At 42.1% G+C, this 24,743-nt stretch overlaps 1 pseudogene; it reads left to right on the top strand.

Annotated features, from left to right (window-relative positions):
• Positions 1–3,562: 3,562 nt before the first annotated feature.
• On the top strand, positions 3,563–17,441 carry LOC127206418 (40S ribosomal protein S7-like; annotated as a pseudogene).
• The last annotated feature ends 7,302 nt before the right edge of the window (positions 17,442–24,743 follow it).

Below are 24,743 nucleotides of genomic sequence, written 5' to 3'. Positions count from 1 at the left end.
GACTCCATAGGTGCGCTTTCACTGTCCTATGTGAAAGACACTAGTCCTGGTCCTCTGCTCTCAAAACCCTTCTGCCTTCTTTTCCTCAACGTTCACTGGGTTTTAGGCAGAGGGTTTGTGTTGAAAATATATCAACTGTAAATGGGTGCCCCCATGGTCAGTTTTTCTCTGCATTTTGACCAGCTGTGGTTGTTTGTAATGTTGATGGAGGGAAATCGCACAAAAGCCTGCTGCTAAAGGAAAAACTATTGGTAATTAATGGCTGCTGAGCAAAGAAGATTCATTCTTCTCTGGGCATAAGAGACCTCCCATAGTTTACCCAATCCCAGTAGTCACATATGAACAACACTAAATGGACTTACAGCTTGTACTTATAACATATAGAAACAATAATCATTAAAATATAAAGTTGAGAAGCCATGGAGGCACAAAGGAAGAGTCTGAAAGAAAAGAAAAAAGGGAAGAAAGTAATGTCAATACAGTATTAATATATAAGATTCTCAGGGGCTGGAGAGATGGCTCAGCAGTTAAAAGCACTGTCTGCTCTTCTAGAGGTCCTGAGTTCAGCTCCTAGCAAACACAACCATTTATATTATGACCTGATGTCCTCTTCTAGCATGCAGGCATACATATAGGTAGAGCACTCATATACATAAAATAAATAAATAAATCTTTAAAAATAATAATAATAATATATGAGATCCTCAAAAAAAAAAAAAACCACTATTTTTTGAAGGTGCTCTTGAAGTTAGGAGGGAAACGTGCGTGGAAATATGAGAGAAATTAGAAAAAAGAGAACAGGAGTGGATTGTATTTAAATACATTGTGTGCATGTATAAAGTTATCAAACCATAAAAGAGATCATTTAAACAGGAGAGAATTTGAGAAAATGCTCACTATATTTCTTCATACCACTTAATGCTTAAAACTAAGTATGAAAATATTTACTGCCTGACTTTGAAGGCCAAAGCCATTGATGGGCATTGTCCTCAATATAAAAGGAAGAGTGGTATTATGGGAGAATGAGAGACATTAAGAACCCCTCAATTTCTATTCTGTGCATAATGCTTTTTTTAATGAACCTTTAAGGAAACCTCCCATTCTAATAAAACCAAGAAGCACAACATTTACACATTTGCTTGAGCTTAAAGACCTTAGCTGCTCAATTTGCCCTTCAATGTTTCTCCTTAGTGGACAGTTGATGGACATATGTTTTCCCCCACAGACATAGCAACTGAGTGGCCAGTGTGCTGCTTAATATTTGCCAACCTGATACAAAGCTGGAGTCATCTGGGAAGAGGGAACTCCAATGAAGGAAATGCCTCCATCAGATCAGCCTACAGACAAAGCTGCAGGGAATTTTCTAGGTTAATGCTTGATGTGAGAGGGCCCAGACCACTGTAGGAGATGTCAGCCATAAGCAGGTGGTCTTGGGAGATAGGAAAGGTAACTGAACCTGAGCCTGGAGAGTAAGCCAGTAAGCAGTATATTTCCATCTCTCAGTTTCTGCAAGTCCCTGCCTTGTATTCCTGCCCTGGCTTACCGTCATGATGGACTGTAAGCTACAAAATGGAATAAACCCTTTCCTCCCCCAAGTTGCTATTGATCATGGTGTTTTATCACAGACGTAGAAAGCAAATAGTCCAGTCAGCTTCCATTCTGTTGAAAGAAGTCAACCCCACATGCTCAAAACAAGTCAACCCCAGCTTCCTTTCTTTCACCCAGAACTTGCTGATTAATCTAATACTGAACACAGAGGCCCATGTTCAAAGACTCAGAAAGGACAAATGTCACCTAAATGTCTTACTAACCTATTGTAATTGGAAAGTTAAATATTTTCCTTTTGTACTTCCCGCCTCTACCTTAAGAAATCATGAAAGGTTTCACAGGAGATATAACTCATTTGTTTCCGGCTTTCTCAAACCACAGAGGATAGATTTTTGAGATGTGCTCAAATCCTTCACCCACTGAAGCCTTTGGAGGCTTTTAAAGGTTTAAAGTAATGATCATTTCAAGAATCTCTTGTCAACCAGTAAAACTAGGATGTCATCAAACAACTTCCCCGTGGGAAGGAACTCCTCATGGGCATAGCGTCTTTCCCTTTGTGCTCTCTTCCTATTTTGTCTGGCTACATCCTGCCCATCATTTGTTTTAGCAGTAGAACTTCTAAACACTCATCGGGCCTTGGAGAACATTCCAGAAGCAGCTAGAGCAGAGAAAACAGAGCCTCTGATCCACTACCTCAAACTGTATGACTCATCTGAGGCAGAAGTACAAACCGTTGAGGCCAGGGACCTGCAATTATTATGAGCATCAAAGAAAAGTCATAATGATTGTACCAGTGACTCATCTGCCAACTGTTTTTCATCCAGAAAAGATAAGTCAAGGTACAGGAAGCTGGGAGTGAGGCAATACCAGGAAAGTACAAGACAGACAGTTAGAGAATAAGACATGAAGTAAGAATGAAGTTGATGAGACGCCAGCAGGAAGAAACCAGACTGATTCTGACCACCGCTGAGCAGATGCAGGCTCATGAAACCCAAGCCTGCAGCAGCCTACATGGAAAAGGGAGGGAGAAATAAAACTCAAGAGCCTCAGTGGGTGGAGCTGCAGGGTTACCAATTTATTCTTTTCATTCTCCGTGACAGTTCATATTTTCTATGGAGGCAGGAAATAGTCCCAAAGAGAAAACTAATCCGGTAAAAAGGGGGAATCTCATCATATAACTGAGGTGTCTCCATGGTTCTATCCTCATCATCGCTCTCCTGCAGCCCACTTTTCTCATGTTAGAACACAGAACTGCTCTGCTTGACAGAGGTACCCAGCACACATTGTGAGCTTCTAGTGCAAGATTAGTATCCATCAAATGATGCTGTAAGACACTTTTTATACATGTGTCCTAATAGATGGAACTCTTGGCGGAAGTAACAGCTTACTCATGCCTGCCTTCCAGCACCCACCATAACCCTCTATCCAAGTAGGCATTTTATATATCTTAATGATTGAATCTAACTGAACTGTGTGCATTAATGTTTCATTTGTGATCAGTCATGCTGCATGAGTCCAAAACTGGGTCATATTTGATAATAATTCTTTATTGGGGTTATGAGACCAAATTTAGGTTTGTTTTGCCCACTCAGAGGCTTAAATAAGAAAAGACGATGGGTAAATGTTGATTGATTTACTTCTACAAATCTTGGGCATCTGCTATGTGCACCACATTCTTCGGAGCTTAAGATATATTAAGAAGCTAACTAAGATCCCTTTTCTTATGGTCAAGTATGAAACACGAACAGAAAATCAACACGAGAAGATAGTGTAGTTGGTTAGGTACCATAGGAAAGGGTTTAAACAATATGATATGATCAGACATTCCAGTAGTAGTGTATGCAGTTCACAGCCCAAAGCGAACTGGCCGGTAGTACTGTTCACACGGTGAGATTTGACCACATTTGCTGGAAGCAAATGGATAGCCAAGTGGCTATTTGAGAAGCCATGTATAACTTTCTTCTTCCAGCTCCACAGAAGAGTTGCAGTTCTTGCTGCCTTGGGGCCTCAGAAGATGTGGGAAATTTGCCAGTTCTCCAGAGCGTTTGTTTTGACTCACACAGTAGCTTTGGTGAATAAGGCTGCAGTCATTTTGGTACTGCTATGTGATGTGAAAGAGTGGGAACAGGAAGAGAGAAAGGAGAAGTTCTGCCACACTGAAGAGTGGGGAGCAGGTGAGGGGCGGGGCAGGGACCTTCTCTCTGATCTGAGATTAAGGAAAGTTCTGGAAATCCTGTGGGTAGAATTAAGTCAAAAGTCAATCACTGTGGGGCATGGTGGCACACCCCCTTAGTTCTAGCTCCGGAGAGGTAGAAGCAGAGGCAGGCAGGTCTTTATGAGTTGGAGGCCAGACTTGTAGAGAGTTCCAGGCCAGCCAAATGAGACCTTGTCCAAACAAGCAAGCAAACACAAACCTCCTAATTCATTCTATTTCTTAACTTTTCTCTCTAGTAAATTTGAATGACCTAAGCCTGATATAAACAAAAATGTCAATTGAATGATTGACACATTTCAGGCACTGTGTACCAAGGATACAAAGATGAAGATGATAAAAATGCTCGGGCTGGGGGCACACTATCCCTAACAAACAACCGTGACATTGTTATGCCACAAGCCATAACAGAGTAACCACAAGTTATAAGATCATAGTAAAATAGACTGGGAACACTCTAGGGTCTAGACAATTCAGTCAAAGGTTAACACTTATTTTTCAAAAGACTGAAACTTAGAAGCCATGCTTTCAAATATGATTATTCCACTGTTCTCAATGTCTTTCCTAACAAATTCTAAAACCCTGAGAAGTTTTGGTAGCCTTCTGGTTGCTGTTAATAACTCAGTGTCTGAAGAGAATGCAGACTCACATAAGTGAGAAACTGGGAAAGGTGATGTGACAAGGTCCCTTGGGGGTAGCATCTAAGAGCAGGCTAGCCACACAGAAGAAAGTGGCACCAAGGACCACACACATGGAGTGTCTCGTCTCATGAACATGGTGTTTCTGCATGAACTCCACAGCTTCGGTCTCCCAACTTGGTGGTGGTGGTTGAGTTATTTTGTGTAAGCTGGAAGTACTCGGATACTAGAGGAAAACATGTTCTCTCCAGCTTTATAAGTCTCAAATAAAAATCCCCCCAAAATTCCAATGAGTTTTGTTCTGAGAAACAAACAAAAAGAATGAAATGCAAATGTCTGCATCTCAAGAAGAAGGAGCACTCAAACTGTGCGAATTATAATATTTTCAGTGCCTTGTAACCAGTGAAATGGCTTCAGATATTAATCCACGGCACTGTCGCTAGGCCTGATTAAAAAAAACCTCCCCAAATTAAGAGAGAGCCATGATGGCATGTGAACCTGTGAACTATATGTAGACAGTGTTCAGTGTCGTATGATGGAAAGTTGATACTGCTGTCTCTTCTGAAGAGGGAATTTTGAATATAGGAGAAAATAAATATATAATTTATAATATATAAAAATAATAAATGAATAAATATATGATTTGTACAAATATACTTTTTTTTTTGCTTTATTTGTTCTCCAGACTTCATCGTACAAAGGAGGGTTTTGCTGTTGTCTTTGTTGTTGTTGTTGCTGCTGCTGCTGCTAATGTTGCTGCTGCTGCTGCTGCTGCTGCTGCTGCTGCTGCTGCTGCTTCTGTTTTACTGCTGGGCCTTTCCTGTTTTCATTCCTAAATGAAGTACTCCTGGACTTCCAGGTATCAGTTCACCATTCTGACCATAAGCTTCCTGCTGTTTCCTCTGCTCTGCTCCTACCTTGGATGCTAAATACTCTGTCCCAAAGGAGAATGCTGAGTCCTCAGCCCTGCATATCTTCACAAAAAAGGTAGGTCGGATGGCCCAGCAAAGCAGTAAAAAGACAGAGCCATTGTCTGTGCGCAACACAGGACTTCCCCTTTGTCCGAGCTGAGTCACATTTTTCCTGTTGTCAACTTGAAGGCTGTCCGTTGATGTATGATACGCCTATCTGGCTGGTGTAGAAAGCCAGGCAGAGAGGTTTCCTTGCGTTTGTTTGCCTTACCTTGGACCCTTACCAATTAGAAGCTGCCCACTGGCCAAGAGAGATAAGGAATGGTTTACTAAGGTCCAGATACTGCACTGAATGAACTAATTTCTGCCAATTTCGCTTCTGTTAGAATGCTTCCTGAGGATGCCGCCTTGTGCAATCTTACTGATTTTAACAGACGTCTTTTGGGATGTCTATATGCATTTTATGCCTGATATCTGTTGTATTGACGCGTGCTTCAAGACCACAGATACATTTGATTGGCTGGCAAATTGTGAAAACAGGAAGCTAAAGGATGGGCTCAACTGGGAAACAAGAGTAACAAGTGAAGTTTGTACTCAGGAGAAACAAACGATGAAATGCAAATATCTATGTCTCAAGAAGAAGGCGCACTTAGGCTGCACTAGTTGTAATACTTTCCGGACCTTGTAATCAGTGAAATGGCTTCAGATATTAATCCACAGTACTGTTGCTAGACATGATAAAAATCTCTCAAATTTAGAGACAAACGTAACAGTGTTTGCGAGCAGGGAAATGCTTTAGATGATATGTTGTCTGACCACCATCAGCAACGACCTCTTTTTAAAAAATACATTTTCTGTTCTAATTTAGTCTCTTTGTGTATTCAGCAAGCATCTACTAAGTGCTTCCTCCAGGAAAGGCACTCCCAGAGGTATGATGAGGTAGTCCTTGTCATGCACATGCTTCTGAGGGTCAGTCCTCAGAAGGATATTTATTTCTTCCATGGCATATTTTCAACAGAAGGTAATTCAACAACAGTAAGGGAGATTTCTTTAATACCTTCAAATCAGTGGCTGTTCTGAACACAGAATATATGAGGATGAAATGAATGAGGCCAGTTGTACTGACTAACTTTATGTCAATGTGACACAAGCTAGAGTCATCTGAGGGGAAGGAATCTCATATAAGAAATTATCTTCATAAGATCAGGCTATAGACAAGTCTCTAGGGCATTTTCTTAATTAGTGGCTAACGAGGGAGAGCACAGCCCATTGTGGGTTTGGGTTGCCCCTGGGATGTGGGTCCTGGGTACTATAGGAAGCTGGCTGAGCGAGCCATGAGGAGCAAACCAGGAAGCAGCACTTCTCCACCCATGACCTCTGCATCAGCTCCTGCCTCCAGGTTCTCGTCCAGTTCTTACCCTAACTGCTTTTAATGGAAAATTACGTGGATCTTAATAAAATGTTTCCTTTCCAAGTTGCTTTTGGTTATGGTGCTTCATCTTAGCAGTAGAAATCCCAACTAAGACACAGGTCTTAAGCAAATACGAGGAAATTGTACCTCACAAACATGTAATGAATTCATGAAATTTATTATTAAGAATGACCAGAAGAAGCCGGGCGTGGTGGCGTATGCCTTTAATCCCATCACTCGGGAGGCAGAGGCAGGCGGATCGCTGTGAGTTCGAGGCCAGCCTGGTCTACAAAGCAAGTCCAGGACAGCCAAGGCTACACAGCGAAACCCTGTCTCGAAAACTAAAAAAAAAAAAAGAGTCTTGCCGGCCAGGCTTGGGGCACACACCTTTAATCCCAGGACTCGGGAGGCAGAGGCAGGTGGATCACTGTGAGTTAGAGGCCAGTCTGGTCTACAAAGTGAGTCCAGGACAGCCAAAGCAACACAGAGAAACCCTGTCTCGAAAAACTAAAAAAAAAAAAAAAAAAAAGAATGACCCCAGAATTTTAAGAGTTTAAAAACCACTTGAGCAAACTATGAGACAACCGGTTGCAGAAACTGGGTAAAATATAGAAAATAGAAAGTACTACATATTAAAATTCTGTCCAATGACGGCTCCAGAATTTCTATATGAGATATGTCATATACGTGATGGCTCATGCCATCTATCTAGGTAATTGAGTTGATCACTATCTCTCAATGTCTTCCAAAAAACCCATTAAACTTTACAATGAGATTTTAGTTTTAATTTTAAATGAATTTTAAATGAAGATAGCACAATTAAGAAGACTCACAATGAATATGTTGTTCTATGTAACTTTAGACAATGCTCAAAAGGAAGTTATTTTGACCCACTCATACTCATTTCTATGAGCTTTAACTGAGTTAAAAACTCTCTAGAAATGAAAAGTCAGAACTGGAAGAAAATGTACATAACCTACTGAATCTGCTCTACTACAGATGGGGAAACTAAGGCACAGACTGTTTGAATGTCTTCCAAAGACTTCAGCTCTTAGGCAGGAAGAAGTAACCAAGCACAGCACAGTCAACGGGATTCCAGATTGGCCTCATATGTTGACATGCACAGAAAGTAATCAAACTACATTCAGTATGGTCCAGTTATCCTGCATCCCTGTTAGGAGATGCTCCTTTCTAGCCAGAGATGCAGTCACTGGTCGGAAGGATGCTGTGATGACTTCCAGCTCATGGATCTCACTTGGGAGGCATTCTTGTCATCACACCCTTGGGCCAGACTGTCTTTTTATTGTTTAATAAGGATGAAAAGGGAAGAAAACTTCTAAAGAAGAAAGCCTTCACACAGAAAATAGTAATAATAATGCAAAATATTCAACTATATAATTTCTAGGACTTTCACTTAAGTGTAGGGTCAAATAACAGTATCATTCTTTGCACAGCTATAGATTAATTTGCTCATGTGTAAAGCCTGTAAAATAGAACCATTTTCTCTTCAGATGAATGAGCCTGGCTTGAGTTACCCATACAATTTGATAAAAATACATTATTCCAGATGGACTCCAGTTGCTGGTCAGATGGAAAAGTTTAAATAAAGCTCTAAGAACTTTATTATACTAAATTAGGTTGTCAGGGAGGGAAAACATGTGACTATAACCCTAACCCACATAATTTATAGGTTTACTGAATTTTTAAAATTCTACTTTCACTACTAAAACTCTTCAAAAAGAAACATTTGAATTCTTTAAAATGCTGAGTTTTGTTGTTAAAATATTTTCAATGAGCTGTAACTGACATGAATAGACAAGTTCCATTTTAGCATACAGAGACAATCTACCCATTGACTGTGCTTGGGGTTTCTTTCTCCTTCTGTGATTGGATAGGACACACCCTCAGGCATATCCACGACAAACTTTGGGAACATCACTAGTGCACCTGTGAATAAGTGAGATGGGGATTTGGGGTAGCTGATTGTGCATCTTTTATGGTACTCTGCTGTCGTCCTCTCAAGAGTTTCATTTCTATTTAGTGATAGATTACAGCTGCTAGTCCTATCCATATTTACAACCTGACCAGTGAAACAGAAATTAACTCATAATGATGCTTCAATTGGCAGCTCATGGCCAAGAGTTCTATCTCTAACAGGACTCAATCCTGCTTTAGGATCTGCTTTTCAGAAAACATGTAACTCTCCATTGCAGATGACATGATCTTGCTGCAGAATCCCAAATGTAGGCTTAGGGTATTGTGTACTTTAAATGCTGATTTCTATACCCCTCCCCATGTCTGGTTGCAAGGGTTTCTTTTATATTTATTTTATTTATTGCATATGAGTGCTTTATCTGCAGAAGAGGGTATCAGATTACATTATAGATGGTAATTAAACTCAGGACCTCTGGAAGAGCAGGCGGCGCTCTTAACCACTGAGCCATCTCTCCAGCCCCTGGTTGCAAGCTTTGTTCTGAGAATTTACTGTCTAAATATTATATAAACTCTGCTTCCCGAAATATCCCCGATATGTCAATAAAGCAGCTTACAGCCAATCAATGAGCAGGGGAGAGTACAGGGCTGGACTTCCTGCCAGCCAGGGCAGGAGGAGTTAAAAGAGGACATAGAGAATTAAGCCAGGGGATTCAGCCACGAGTAGAGGTCCAAGGAAGATCAGAAGGAAGGAGCTGGAGCCAAGGAAAGCTACAAAGTGCAAGTATCGCTGGGATGTTTGCTGGGAGTAAGACAAAATAGCATAGAGGGTTAAGAATAGGTGTAAACTGCTCAAGATTGTGTTGTGAAGCCTTGTGTTATAAGAGTCTCAATTATTTGTGTGATAACCAAAGGAAATACAGTAAAATAAGCAAACACAGTTTTATACAAATAACTACAACACCCAAAGGTCTTCCTTGAGTGTCATCCACTGGAAGTTTCCTTAAAATACAAACCACGCCTTTCCCCACCATGAACACCACCAACACCCTGGGTCTATAGCACAAGCACTTGAACCACACTGTGTCTCAGACCTGTTTCAGAGCCCTTTCCAGCCTGCAAATGCTAGCACTTTTCTGCAGAACAATGTCAGTGAGCTGAAACAGCAGCCTCAGCTCTAAAGGGTATTGCCCCTAAAACACAAGATTTTTGAGTGTCTGCACTTCCTGTCCTATAGAAGTGTGGCAAGATGCAGAGTTTTAACTATTACACTACAAGACATATTTTACTGGGTCCCTAATCAGTGGACATTAAAAAACTTCACAAAAGTGCCAGGTTGCTGAAACTCATAAGGTGGATCTCCCACACTTAGAGATTGGCAACTTGTACAGTAGAGACCTAGGCCACATCTGTAAACCTTTATGGCTTATGGTGAACACAGAATCAAAATGTTAAGAGTGTTCCCAAATGTCTCCATCTCATGGTTCAAGGTCTCAGTTTCCCAACAAGAGTGTCTGGAACTCTCTCAGGTCCTGGCTGTGTTTCAGCTCTTCAATCCTCTACCACGAAAGAGAAGACTCTCCTTATAAACTACCAAACAGGTGCTCTGCCTCTCAAGCTCAGCATGTATTTGTTAATGACCCTCACTCAGTTTCTCATTATCATCAACCAGCTCTGCAGTGTTTCTGCTCCCCATCCAATATCATGCACACACCTGCTTCTGCACACCTGTGAGTGTGTTCCTGGTCAGGACATTTCTACATAGTCCTCTCTGAAGGGATAAGCAGCACCCAGACTGAGGTCTTGAGTCAGGGACTATCTAGGCCTAGTTGGGTATGGCTTGCAAAACACATTTGGTATCGACAGTATTAACTCTGGCTGAGAAACAGGTTCCAAAGAAGAAATAAACATTTAAAACATTTATTGGGACCCGGTGTGGTGGCGCACGCCTTTAATCCCAGCACTTGGGAGGCAGAGGCAGGTGGGTCTTTGTGAGTTCGAGGCCAGCCTGGTCTACAAGTGAGTCTAGGACAGCCAAGGCTACACAGAAAAAACCCTGTCTCAAAAAACAAAACAAAAAAACATTTCTTGGTAGAAACTCCTAGAAAAATGATGGGACACACTAGTAGAGAGATCCTTATTAACACAATGAGGATCCAAGACCTATGAAAAGAGAAAATGTTGGTGATCTGGCTGCTTCTTCTAATTTTGTCCATTTTGAGTTGCTAGAGGCACTGTAAGTTCATGTACAAAGAAAGGCCCAATGGAAAAAAGGTCCCTAGCAACTTCTAAGTTCTACATTCATTGCAACAAACAGGGAAATAATAAGCAGAGCCCCTGGGTGCCCCGTATTTCCTATGAAGATGGGCAGACATGTAGGCTAACGCTTTGCTTTGCAACAACCCTATTTCTCACTGAGATTACAGCTAAGCACAAGAAAGAAAATTGAGTATAATTATCTCTTATAGAAACAGCCTCAAGTGTGTTCTGTTTTATGATGATCATTATTAAGATGTATCTCTCCTTTCATCAGAAAGAGGGAAATGGGGTCTGTAGGAGGCAGGATGAAGCCAGCACCTGCAGCTCTTTGCGAGGTACATCTGGAGGAACACCTTTGTCCTTCTAGCTCTTTGGGACAAGAATTGCTGTCAAATCTTTCTTATGAGGAAGCCGAGGTCCATGGGAGTTAAATAATTTGCCCGTACTGACACCATTATCACAAAAAATACTTGTATACCTTATTTTTAAGAGCTACATCTACAAAGTGGGCTTTAACTCAAGAATGAAGTCATTTTTCTGAGGCCAACTATTTTATTTCCAACATAAAAACATTTTCCTATGTTATCAATTTTAACATCTGGTGACTTTTGCCCCTGTTAGTTAATACCAGCTTGTTTTGAGCAGTGATCGTAGATGTTTCTCCCTCCGCTGTAAATTTTTTGAAGCTAATTACTGTGACAAACTCATCCTTAATCAACGAAAAAAAAAAAAGGCCTGAATGTCCTATATAATGATGTATATTGACCCAAACGAAACAATAATTCAATTCATTTTTCTGCTAACTCTCCAGTTGCTATGGTGGAAGAAAGCAGAGTGCTAATTTCAGATCTTTTTCTCTTTTTCTCTACTCCACAGGGCTCATCATAGCAGAAAGGCCTTTCAAACTCCTTAAAACTTTTTGTTGTTGTTGTTGTTGTTGTTTTGGTTTTGGTTTTTCAATACAGGGTTTCTCCATGTAGCCCTGGCTATCCTACAACTCTGTCTGTAGACTAGGCTGGCCTGGAACTCACAGAGATCCTCCTGCCTCTGCCTCTGCCCCCCAACTGCTGGAAGTAAAGGACTGTGCCATCATTCCTGTAAGACATAAGAAGATAGACAAAAATTCAAACCCAGCCTGAGATATAAAGTGAGTTCCAAAGCACTGCAGGTTATGACATGAGAGCCTAAGGAAATCTTGAAATTTGCAAGCAAATGGATGGATCTAGAAATGATCATCCCGAGTGAAGTAACCCAGATCCAGAAAGTGGTATATACTCACTTATAAGTAGGTATTAGCCCAACATAGATGTTCTATGAGAGACTCCCACCCAGCAGGGGATCAGGACATATTGGGACTTGCAGCTGCACTCTGGGCGAAGAAGGATGAAGGATGGGGGGGCAGGGGGGCTAACAGGAGCTCCACAAGGAAACTATCGAGGCTACAGATCTGGACCCAGGGAGATCTGCACAAACTATGCAAACTGATGCACCAACCAAGGACATTGCAAGCAGAGGACCTAGAGCTCCTGCTCAGATGTAGCCAATGGACAGTTCATTCTCCATGTGGGGAAGGGGGAGAAGCCAGAGACTACCTCTGACATGAACTCTGGTGCCCCAGGGTTTGATCACTGCCCCTTAGTGGAGAGGCCCTGTGGGATGAGATGTGATAGGCTACGGTCAGACAGTAGGGGAGGTGGACCTCACCAGCCAGAAGTCGAGGGGTGGGGAATAGAGTGGGAAAGAGACGGAGGAGGGAACAGGAAGATAAGGGAGAAGGGATTACAATTGGGATATAAAGTGAATTGATGATGATGATGATAAAAAATACAAAACAAAAAAACAAATAGGCAAGCCAGGCACTATGTTGCAGGCCTGTAATCCCATCACTTGGGGAGGCAAAGACAGGCAGATCTCTGAGAGTTCAAGGCCAGTCTGGTCTACAAAACGAGTCAAGGCCAGCCAAGGCTACACAGAGAAACACCATCTCAAAGATAGGTTTAAAAAAAAAAAAAAAAAAAATTTAAAAAAGGCAAAGCAAAAAAATAAAAAGTCTGTTGAGAACCCCAAAAATGTTAAGGTCTGTCTTGTTTTGTTGTTTGTTTGTTTGTTTGCTTTGAACCAAAGCACAGATGCAGTTGTAGAGATCAAGGAGCAGTCCATACATGTCTCCACTCTTCTTGCTGGGCAGGAAATGACAAATCAAACACACCCATGTGGAGCACATGTGACTTAGGACACAGATTATTATAGGTGGTTTCGGAAAATGTGACCTTGACCGTAGCCTTCAAATTCCACCATAGTGAAGAGCACAGGCATTGGAGACAAGTAGGTGGTAGTTTAAAATCTGTGACCCTGAGCTGTGTGGTCACCTAACCTCTCCAGGCACTCCCATGGGTGTAAAACGGATGCTCACAGCGTTGTGGGAATTAGGAGCAAAAGCCAATGTAAAGTAGCTCACACACGGCCAGCACATGATAAATACTCATTAAATAGGAATTTATTCTCATTATTATTTTTTACTGTGCATGCAGCTAGCTGCTTCATGTGTCTGAACTGAATGATAACAGCATTTGCCGTGTATATAATTTTAATGGCCTTTGAATCCCCACAGCACCTTTCATCTCAGAGGACCAAAGCCCAGGGAAATATTAACTCTTTTTTTTTTTTTATATCCCTATGGGTATAAGTAGGGGCTCATATAATGCCTAGCTATTTAAAAGAAATATGATAGAGAGAGCCAACTTCACATGTGTAAACCAAACAGAATCCAAGTCTTCTGTCTTAGACTCCAAAATTAAATGGATCATATTATTTGCTCCCAGTGGCTAAATATTGTTTATTGGTAGTGTAAATCGATGTTGCTGATACATTATTCTTTCCAGTAGTGGGGATGGGTGTTTTGGGGTTGTTGGTTTTTGTTTTTTTTTTTTCCCTCCCAAACTGCTTTCAGATTTTCCAAATGTGAATTTAAAAGTCTGTCAGTCTGTGTGCCGATAACGCAGAACAGATTGTGAATGTAACGGGATGCAGTCTAGTCAAAGAAATCCAAGGAGAGCGCCAGCAGGCTTAATATTGGGACCCGCTCCTGTTTGCAGGCTTTGCTAATGACGGAACAATTGTTGGTGCTGATTTGTGGCTGGCATTGATATGCAGGCAGCAACACTCTCCTCTGCAATCCAGCTCCAAATTGTTTAATCCTGCCAATGAATTTGCTGTGTCTGCAAAGAGGGACTCGAGAGAATCTCTCCAGATAACAAGAAATGGAGATATTCAAGCACAGTCTCCCATCTGACTCAGAATCCTCCGGAAAAAACCATTGTTTGGTCATGTACTGGGATGTCTGCATCTTAACAACTTATATGAATTAATAACTGAGCACGCCTTTAAAATATTCGAATCAGTCGCTATAGGTGGGAGGTGGGTGCTGACCTATAGAAGGGCATTCCACAATTCCAAACTTATCGAACATTACTTTTGGGGGTTGGGGGAGGGGAGGACAGAGGAAAAAAAAAGAAAAGAAAAAAACACGTAAATATGCTCAGACCACCATCCCCATTTACTGTGGGGACCAGATTTCTTTTTCCTTTTCTTTCTATCAAATAGCACCTGCCTCTCTATTCAGAGATGCCTGCGTGTGCGGATGAGTGAGAACAACAAAGGCTTCCTCTGTGGCAGCGGCTGCATCATTTTCTTAGAACTTGCCATTATCTGCTCCAGGTCAGAGTGAGGTTTGGTGCAGGGAATGAAGCCTTAATATCAGGTGAATGGATTTTTATAGGAGGTTAGGAAGCTTCTGCTCATAAAGAGAAAAATGGAGTCTTAAATATAGGCACAGTTCTTTTGTGCTGTAATTATCAGTGCATGACGAATCATTTTTTTCATTCCATCTGTTTAGGCAAAGGAAATATCTGGCCCTATCTCCATGCCCCGGCCAGCCTGAAAAGCTGGAGTGGCTCCATTTTACCAGATGTGAGGAAATACAACTTATCTAGAAGAAAAAAAAATCCTGAGACATCACCTTGATGGAAGAGCGGAAATAAAGTACAAATTCATAAGAATGTTTAAAACAAAAACAAACAAAAAAAAAAACAGGAAGCTTGTGTCACATGTTCACTGTTTAAAGAGATGATATTGAGTAATTTTGGTGATTTTTCTTTCCATAATTCCTACTGAAAAAAAAAAGTTCATACTGTATAAATGAGAAGATACCAGACACTGAGATAATCAACCTTGTTTTTAAAATGGTAAAAATATAAGGGCAAATAGCAGCTTGCATATGATTCAATTTCTATGCAAGAAACAGTTTTAAAAAATCCCTCCTAAAAAATAAATAAATAAATAAAAAATAAAAATCCCTCCTAGAGGGCCTAAGGGAAGATTCTTCATTCAGAAGGGAAATAAAATAGACATCTGAAGTAGATGGAGGGAGGAAATGGGGGTGGGGTTTAGGAGTAGGGAAAAAGAACAGAAATCGGTGAGGGGGTGGTGACTTCCAGGGGTGACCCTAGCTGAGACTTGTACCAGAGGTGGTATGGTGCCTGCAGAGCCACCTCCTGTAGCTAGAAGGGACTTGCAGTGGAGACAGGGGGACCACCTTATCTGGCCTCAGTGGGAGGGAATGTGTCTAGTCCTGCAGCAACTTGATGGACCAGGGTTGGTACCCACATGAGGCCTCCCCTTCTCTCAGCATAAGGGAGATAAAGGAATAGAGGAGGGGTGTAAGGGCTGGGAGGAGAGGAGAGAGGGGGCAGGGATCAGGTTGTAAAGTGAATAGTGGAAAAAAAAATCCCCCCTTGAGCTGTAATGTATTGGTGAAGTGCTATGAAAATGGTAAATATCATTTAAAAATCACCAGAAAGAAAGAAAAATCCAGGCATGGGGCTGTACACCTATAGCCCAAGTACTTGACAAGGAGAGGCCAGAGGATAAGGAATTCAAGACTACCCTCTGGGTGTGATGAGCTTTAGTGCATCCTGAGCTTCATGGAGACCTGTTTCAGAAAGAAAGAAAGAAAAAAAGAAAGAAAGAAAGAAAGAAAGAAAGAAAGAAAGAAAGAAAGAAAGAAAAAGAGAGAGAGAAAGAAAGAGAAAGAAAGGGAGGGAGAGATGGGAGAAAAAGACTGATAGAAACTATAGCATACAAACATTATAGTATTAAGTATGTGTATTCTAAGTAGTTTTGAAAATGGTGAATTTTCACTGCTAGGTTCTACCAGGCCTTCAAAAAGAACCAAGAACCACCATCAATCCTTCTCAAATTATTCCACAAAATAGGAAAAAAATGTAAACATTCTAACTTATGTTATGAAGCTGGTGTTGCCCTGATGATAAAGTAGATAGGTAGATAGATAGATAGATAGATAGATAGATAGATAGATAGATAGACAGACAGACAGACAGATAGATAGATATAGATATATCAACAAGAACGAAAGAGAACTGGAGACCAATCTCCCTGAACATAGACCCCAGATTTGGGGGGGGGGGGTTTCAAGCAGGGTTTCTCTTGCAGTCCTGGCTGTCCTGGACCCTCTTTGTAGACCAGGTTGGCCTCGAACTCGCAGAGACCCACCTGCCTCTGCCTCCTGAGTGCTGGCATTAAAGGCATCCACCACCACACCCGGCTGCCCAAAATTTTTTTTTAATACATTTCTTTTATAACACATGTATAAAACAAACTACATACAACATTTCTTAATAAAATGGTTACAAATCAAAGAATGCATTAAGAAAATCATCTGCGGGAGCTTGAGCAACAACTGAGTTTCAAGGACCCATTTGCTTCCCAGCCCCCACATGGTGTTTCATGGCTGTTACTCCAGTCCCACTGAATCCAAAGCCCTCTTCTGGCCTTCTCAAACACCGCACATATGTGATCCACAGACATACATGCAGTGAAAACATTCACATACATACAATAAAAATGAAGCGAGGGAGGAGAGGGACCAAGGGAAAGAAAGACTTGCAAAGAGCTCGCGAGAGCTGTGCCTCTTTCTAAGCTGGCAGACCATAAGGACGAAGCCATATTCAGCTGGAACTCCAAGATTGTGAACCCCACCAGCGAGAAGCCGGACAAGTTCGAGTCTGGAAACGCCCAGGTGCTGCTCCAGATGGTGATGCACTCAGATCTCAAGGCGCAGCTGCGGGAAGTCAACATCATCGTGGCCAAGGACATTGGAGCTGGTGGCAGTTGGAAAGGTATTATAATTTTTATACCAGTTCTCAGGTGAAATCTTTCCATAAAATCCAAACCTGGCTAGTTTGTGAATTGGAGAAGGGATTCAATGTAGTCTTCTTTGCTCAGAGGAGGATTCTGCCCAAGCAGAGCTGGAAAAGCCATGTGAGAAACAAGCAGAAGCGCCCCAGAAGCCGCGCCTGACAGCCTTGAGGATTTGGTCTTCCCAAGTGAAATTGTGGGTAAGGGGATCCCTGTGACAACGTGGAGGGCTACATCGAAACCTTTTCTGGCATGTAGAAGAAAAGAAACACAGGAAGGATATTAATTTTGAATTCCCAGAGTTTCATTTGTAAAGAAAATGATTGAATAAAGTATCATTCATGGTTAAAAAAAAAAAAAGAAAGAAAAGAATAGAAAAGAAAGGAAGGAAGGAAGGAAGGAAGGAAGGAAGGAAGGAAGAAAGAAAGAAAGACAAACAAGAATTCCTATGAAGTGACACATGGCTGGTGAGATGGCTCAACAAATAAATGTGCTTGCCCCCAACCCTGACAACCTAAGCTGAGCTCCAGAACCCAAATGGTGAAATGAGAAAACCAACGCTCACAAGCAGGACTCCATCCTCCATATGCTACTATGGTACATACACACACACACACACACACACACACACCCCACACACACCCCACCACACCCTCCCCCCCACACACACCACACACCACACACCCACATACACACCACACACACACACCCCACACACACATACACATACATACACACCACAACACACCACACACACACACACCACACACACACCCCCCACACACACCCCACCACACCCTCCCCCCCACACACACCACACACCACACACCCACACACACACCACACACACACACCACACACACACACCACACACACACACCACACACATACACCACACACATACACATACATACACACCACAACACACCACACACACCACAAACCACACATACACACACCACACATACACACACCACAACATACACATACCACACACACACACCACACACATGCACCACACACACACACACCATACATTCACCACAACACACACGCACCACAACACACACACACATACACACCACACATCACACCACACATACACACACCACACACCACAGCACACACACCACACACACACACACACCAAACCACACAGCACAACTCACACACACACACACACACACACACACCACACACATTTTAATAAAAGATCCTTCACTATGATCAAGTAGAATTCACTCCAGTGATGGGCGAACATATACAAATCAATAGATGTACTATATCTCAAAGAGAAATCACATGAACTTTTTTTTTTTTTTTTTTTTTTTTTTTGGTTTTTCGAGACAGGGTTTCTCTGTGTAGCCTTGGCCATCCTGGACTCGCTTTGTAGACCAGGCTGGCCTCGAACTCACAGCGATCTGCCTGCCTCTGCCTCCCGAGTGCTGGGATTAAAGGCGTGCGCCACCACGCCTGGCTCACATGAACATTTTAATAGATGCTGAAAAAGCTTTTGACAAAATCCAACATTTTCAATGATTTTTATTTAGGTTTTTTTTCCTTTTTATTTATTTTCCTCTCATATATTACATCCTGACTGCATTTTCACCTCTCTTCTCTCTTCCAAGTCCCTCCCTATGCACTCCTCCATTTCTCTTCAGAAAAGCACAGGCCTCCCAAGGACAGCAATCCAACACGGCATTTCAAGTTGCAATAAAACTAGGCACCTCCCCTTGTATTAAGGCTGGATGAAGCAAGCCAGTGGGAGGGAAAGGATCCTAAAAGTAGGCAAAAGAGTCACACACATACACACACATACACACATGCACACACCACCACCACCACGACCACCACCACCACCACCACCACTCCCACTGTTAGGAATCCTACAAAATGGCCAAGCTACACAACCATAACATGTATGCATGGGGCTGGAGAGATGGCTCAGAGGTTAAGAGCACTGTCTGCTCTTCCAGAGGTTCTGAGTTCAATTCCCAGCAACCACATGGTGGCTCACAACCATCTATAATGTGATATGATGCCCTCTTCTGGCCTGCAGGTGTACATGCAGATAAAGCACTTATATACATTAAATAAATAATAACATGTATGCAGAGAGCCTAGGTTAGACCCATGCAGGCTCCCTGATGGTCAGCTCAGTCTCTGTGAGTCCCTATGGGCCCAGCTTAGTTGATTCTGTGTGTTTGATATGCAGGGATGGGTCAACATATGAAAATCTATCAATGTAATTTAACATATAAACAAACTAAAAGAAAAAAATTACAGGATCATGTCAACAGATGCTGAAAAATCCTTTGACAAAAATCCAACACCCTTTCATGATAAAAGTATTGGAGAGATGAGAGATGCAAGGTGAATACTTAACTGTAAAAAAGGCAATTTATAGTAAGCCAATAGCCAAAATCAAATTAAGTGGAGAGGAATTCAAAGCAATTCCACTAAAATCAGGGACAAGACGAAGCTGCCCACTCTCTCCATAGCTATTCAATGTAGTACTTGAAGTTCTATCTAGAGCAATAAGACAACTAAAGGAGATCAAAGGAACTGGGTGCAGTGGCACATGCCTATAATCCCAGCACTCGGGAGGCAGAGGCAGGCAGATCACTTTGAGTTCGAGGCCAACCTGGTCTACAACTTGAGTCCAGGACAGCCAAGGCTAACACAGAGAAACTTTGTCTTGAAAAAAAAAAAAAAAAAAAAAAGATCAAGGGTATACAAACTGGAAAGGAAGAAGTAAAAGTATTGCTATTTGCAGATATGATAATATATGTGTGACCCCAAAAATCATACGAGGGACCTCCTACAGCTGACAAACATCTTCAATGAAGTGGCTGGATGCAAGATTAACTAAAAAGCAATCAGTAGACTTCTATATATAAATGACAAATGGGCTGATAAAGAAATCAGGGAAACAACACACTTCATAATAGCCACAAAAAAAAAAAAAAACATATATAAGATATCTTGGGGTAAGTCTAACCAAGCAAATGACCTGTACGACAAAACCTGAAGCCTTTGACGAAAGAAATTGAAGAGGACATCAGAAGATGGAAAGATGTCCCATGCTCATGATTTAAAAGAACAAGCAAACGAATCACTTTGAATAGACTAGGAATAGGAAGAATGTATCACAGCATAAAAGCAAAATATCTTGTTGATGGCCAGGCCCAGTGGTGCACACCTATAATCCCCAGCACTCGGGAGGCAGAGGCAGGAGAATCTCTGTGAGTTTGAGGCCAGCCTGACCTACAAAGTGAATCCAGGACAGCCAAGGCTACATAGAGAAACCCTGTCTCAAAAAAAAAAAAAAAAAAAAAAAAAAAAAAAAAGATAGCAATTATGGCTACAAAACTATTACACATTTTTGCTTTGAAAACAGAATCTTAGGAAAATGAATACACTTTTAACAGTACATACTGTATATATGTAAGTTGCCACACTTAGGGAAAGTAGTCTTGTGAGAGGTCAAGGCCACTGGTGGCCACTTGTAAAGAGTCAATAACTTGGTAGTTCTTCTTGATAGAAAGATGCAACATAGGAAGGTTGCCAGTTTTCCCTCTCATGGATAGCTGGCAGCTTTAGCTGCTTGGTAAGCTGGAACTACATTTCATTTCCCAGAATCCCTTTTCTGCCTAGTCTTGGCTAGTTATGGCCTCAAGAGAAGTCTGCAAGAGCAATGAGGGGAAAGGCAAACTAGCAGCCCATGTGCTCAGAAGAACATGGCTGCTCAAGGCAAGGAAGGCCAGAGATAGAAACAAGATCCACATTGCCCTGCTCATTTTGACCTTCATTCCAAATCTGCTGTGATGCTCTGTAGCAACACCAGTCCACCAGCAAACCCATCTATTTAGTCCCAAAGAACCATCCGCATCCTGCAGTCTTCTGTTCTGTTTCAAACTCCATGGCACCTGCTGGACAGGACAGGCTTCCTGCAAGCTCCAACTTGCTTACCTACTTGAGAACCGGTTTAGGTCAAGTCCATTCCATAGAGCAAGCCATGTGAAAGCATTTAGTGTAATAGAAGACCATTAACTTCCTTAAACCAAGCACTCAGTCTGACTCTGCTCTCTTCCTGTTTCATGAACGTGCCTTCAGTTTGTACAGTTTGTAGCATCTTTTGACATCTCACAGATATCCTTGGAGGTATATATTAGTCTTGATTTGGAATTTGTCCATAGTTACTAAGTAGATAAATGATTAAAAGCCAGAGTAACAGGCCTAGAAGGATAGCTCACGATACATCACATGTTTAGTATGCACAATTCTGAGCAGTTGCCCCAAAATAGCCAGAATAACCATCAAATTGTAAATTTCTAAATTCTAACAACAAGACTCTCTGCGCAAGGCTTTCTAAAGAATTTTGGGTGAGTTGCATAGTAAGATTGTTATTATAAAATGTTTTTGTAAACTGAGATATTAAGTTACTCAAGAGGGGAAGAGAAGAAAAAGTTAGGAGAAAAGAACAGAAAACATTCCTAAATTATTGCTCAGAAGAGGAGAAAGGTCCAACTTACAGACTCTCAATCGCACTCTGCCTTTTCAGTGTTAGTATATAAAATGCTGTAGGTAATGCGGATGCCCTGGAAGCTAATTCTTAGAACTTGTATGAGTTTGGGAAGCCTCTAGCAGCTTAAGGAAGCATATTGCCCAGATTAAGAAATCTTGCAAACCAAATGTTAAACCATTAGTAGTTTGAAACCACCCAACATACACATATTTTTGTGGAATTGTCAAATGCTGGGCCCTAAAGGGTTTTGGTGCATGACTGGATGCACATATTCATGCAAACATAGAGAAGAGAGAAAGAACAGAAGACACAGTATGTTCACAGCAGTAGTGATGAAACAAAAGTCCTTTGATGTGCATGGCCCCGGCAGTGTTCTAATTACTTAACAGATATTAAGTGGTGAGCTAAGACAGGCTCGTACCTGTGTGTATCTCCTCCCAACACCACACTCAGCAAGGCCCACTTTAGTAGCTTGGATCAGCCACCGTGTGGGTACTTGAACGATGGAAATCAACAAATCCCCTGATTCAAGACCGTTTATGCAGATACTCCATTAGCCAGGGAGCGTCACTAGTCTTTAGCCAGACATCTATGAACCAGTCCACACATTGTTGGTCCTCTAGTACATTATTCTGTGTAGCTTGATCAACAAGAAAGTTGTGCTTAAGCAGAATGGAAGGGGAAAAAATGTACAGAACACACTGTTACAAAAAGTAAGGGACCAAACCATTTTTCCATAAGGGAGGCAGGGCAAGATAGCTCAGGAGTTAAAGGCACTTGCCACCTTTGTTCATCCCCAGAACCTATAGGGTGAAGGGCAAGAACCAACTTCCTCAGCTTATCCTCTGACCTCCACGCATGTGCATCACACACACACACACACACACACACACACACACACACACACACACACACACACATACACACACTATAGTAAAGAAAATGTAATAAAATGTTTAAAATAAAATATGAATTTTTAAAAGTAATTAATGTATTCACTTTATTTCCCAATTCTAGTCCCCTCCCCTCATCTCCTCCCGACCCTACCCTACCTACCTCTTCCAGTTATTCCCCCTCCTCTACCTCTCAGAAAAGGGGGTTCCCACCCCTCTTCCCACCACTAACCCACCCCAGCACATCGTCACATCCAGACTGAGTGCATCTTCTTCTCCTCCTCCTCCTCCTCCTCCTCCTCCTCCTCCTCCTCCTCCTTCTTCTTCTTCTTCTTCTTCTTCTTCTTCTTCTTCTTCTTCTTCTGTGTCCTGGCAAGGCAGCCCCACCAGGGAAAAGTGATCAAAAAGCATGCAACAAAGTCTTTGTCAGAGACAGCCCTTTCTCCCCTTTACTAGGGGACCCCCATGAAGACCAAGATGCCCACTTGGTACATATGTATAGGGAGCCTAGGTCCAGTCCTTGGTTGGTGCTTCAGTCTCCGTAAGCGCCTCTGGGTCCAGGATAGTTGACTCTGTTGGTCTTCTTGTGGAGTTCCTGTCCCTTCCAGGTCCTTCCATCCTTCCCCCTACTCTTCCACACAAGATTCCCTGTGCTGTGCCCAGTGTTTGGCTGTGAGTCTCAGCATCTCTTTTGATCCGTTGCATGAGCGAAGCCCCTCGGAAGACAGCTATGCTAGGCTCCCGTGTGCAAGCATGGCAGAGTATCATTAATAGTGTTAGGGGCTGGCTCTCTTCCACGGGGTGGGACTTGGGTTGAGCCAGGCATTCGCTGGACATTCCCTCAATCTCTGCTCTATCTGCTCTATCTTTATCCCTGTTCATCTTGTAGACAGCCATAAATGTTAGGTCAAAGTGTTTGTGGGTGAGTTGCTGTTTCCCTCCGTCCACTAGGAGTCTTGTCTGGTTAGAGGGTGGTCTCTTCAGTTTCCATGACACCTGCTACTAAGCGTCTCAGGTAGAGTCACTCCTGTATTCTTCTAAGAGCCTACCCTGTCATGGGTCTCCAGATTGTCTCAGCGATGCCCCTTCTGCCTTTTCCTTCCTCTCTCCAAGCCTTCTGTCCTCCCACCCCACTCTCCCCATATCTGATCCCCATAAAATAAGAATTTTAAAGTAAGAGATGAGAGATCTGGCTGGGGTGCAATTAGTCTATGATAATACATGGTCTAGAATAGCCCAGCACTCTCTTCCCTTCTGGGGCTTCTGGGAAGGCTGGCAAGCTTATTCTGTTTCTTGCCATGCTATTTCTGTGACTGACATTGACTGCTGTGGTTCATTTCTGACTACTCTAAATGAACACCTAAGCCTAGTTGATTTATGATAAACAGAGCTCATTGGCTAACACTTCTATAACCTGAGAACCTTAATGCATCTGACATTGTAGAAGGTGGGAAACCCAATGATAGAGGGAGGTCTAAATTCTTTTTAAAGATGTATGTATTTATTGTGTATACAATACTCTTGCCTGCATGTACACCTGCAGGCTAGAAGAGGGCATCTGATCACATCATAGATGGTTCTGAGCCACCATGTGGTTGCTGGGAATTGAATTCATAACCTCTGGGAGAGCAGTCAGCGCTTGTCACCACTAAGCCATCTCTCCAACCTTCTTATTGTCCTTTTTCATAAAGAAGTCAGTTCTTCAACCATCCGTTTTTGAGGGAGGCATCCCTTCATGTTGTAGCAATAACAAACGTCGGTGTGCATTTTGAAGGGCACCAACACCTAAAGCACAGCACAGCCTCCTCCATGAGGCCTGTGGCTAGTCAATCGCTTCAGTTTCCTGCAAATCATCAATGGTGTGGATTGGCTAACAGTCTTTGTCATCAGTGAGTTGGCGTATCTTAAACCCAATAAGCTAGAAAATCAGACTTTGAGTGACTTATAAGGAATACTTTAATGTCGATGAAATAGAAGAAGTGGGAGGAGCAAAGAAAGGCATATAGACAAACTGATGAAAAAGCTAAGAGTGGCACCAGGCATGGGGAGCTGTGGAAAACTGAACTTTACAGCATGAACAAGGCTCACTTTTGAAGCCAAGTGAACTGCATCTGCTTCTCTTCTTACCATCCACAGTTGTCAGTGGGACTCGGTGTGAAGGTAGCCTGGGCCAGACATACAAGGAAAACTACAAG

The sequence above is a fragment of the Acomys russatus genome, chromosome 23, assembly GCF_903995435.1.
Source record: "Acomys russatus chromosome 23, mAcoRus1.1, whole genome shotgun sequence".
Classification (NCBI taxonomy): Eukaryota; Metazoa; Chordata; class Mammalia; order Rodentia; family Muridae; genus Acomys; species Acomys russatus.
This window is presented reverse-complemented; position numbering and strand designations above follow the sequence as displayed.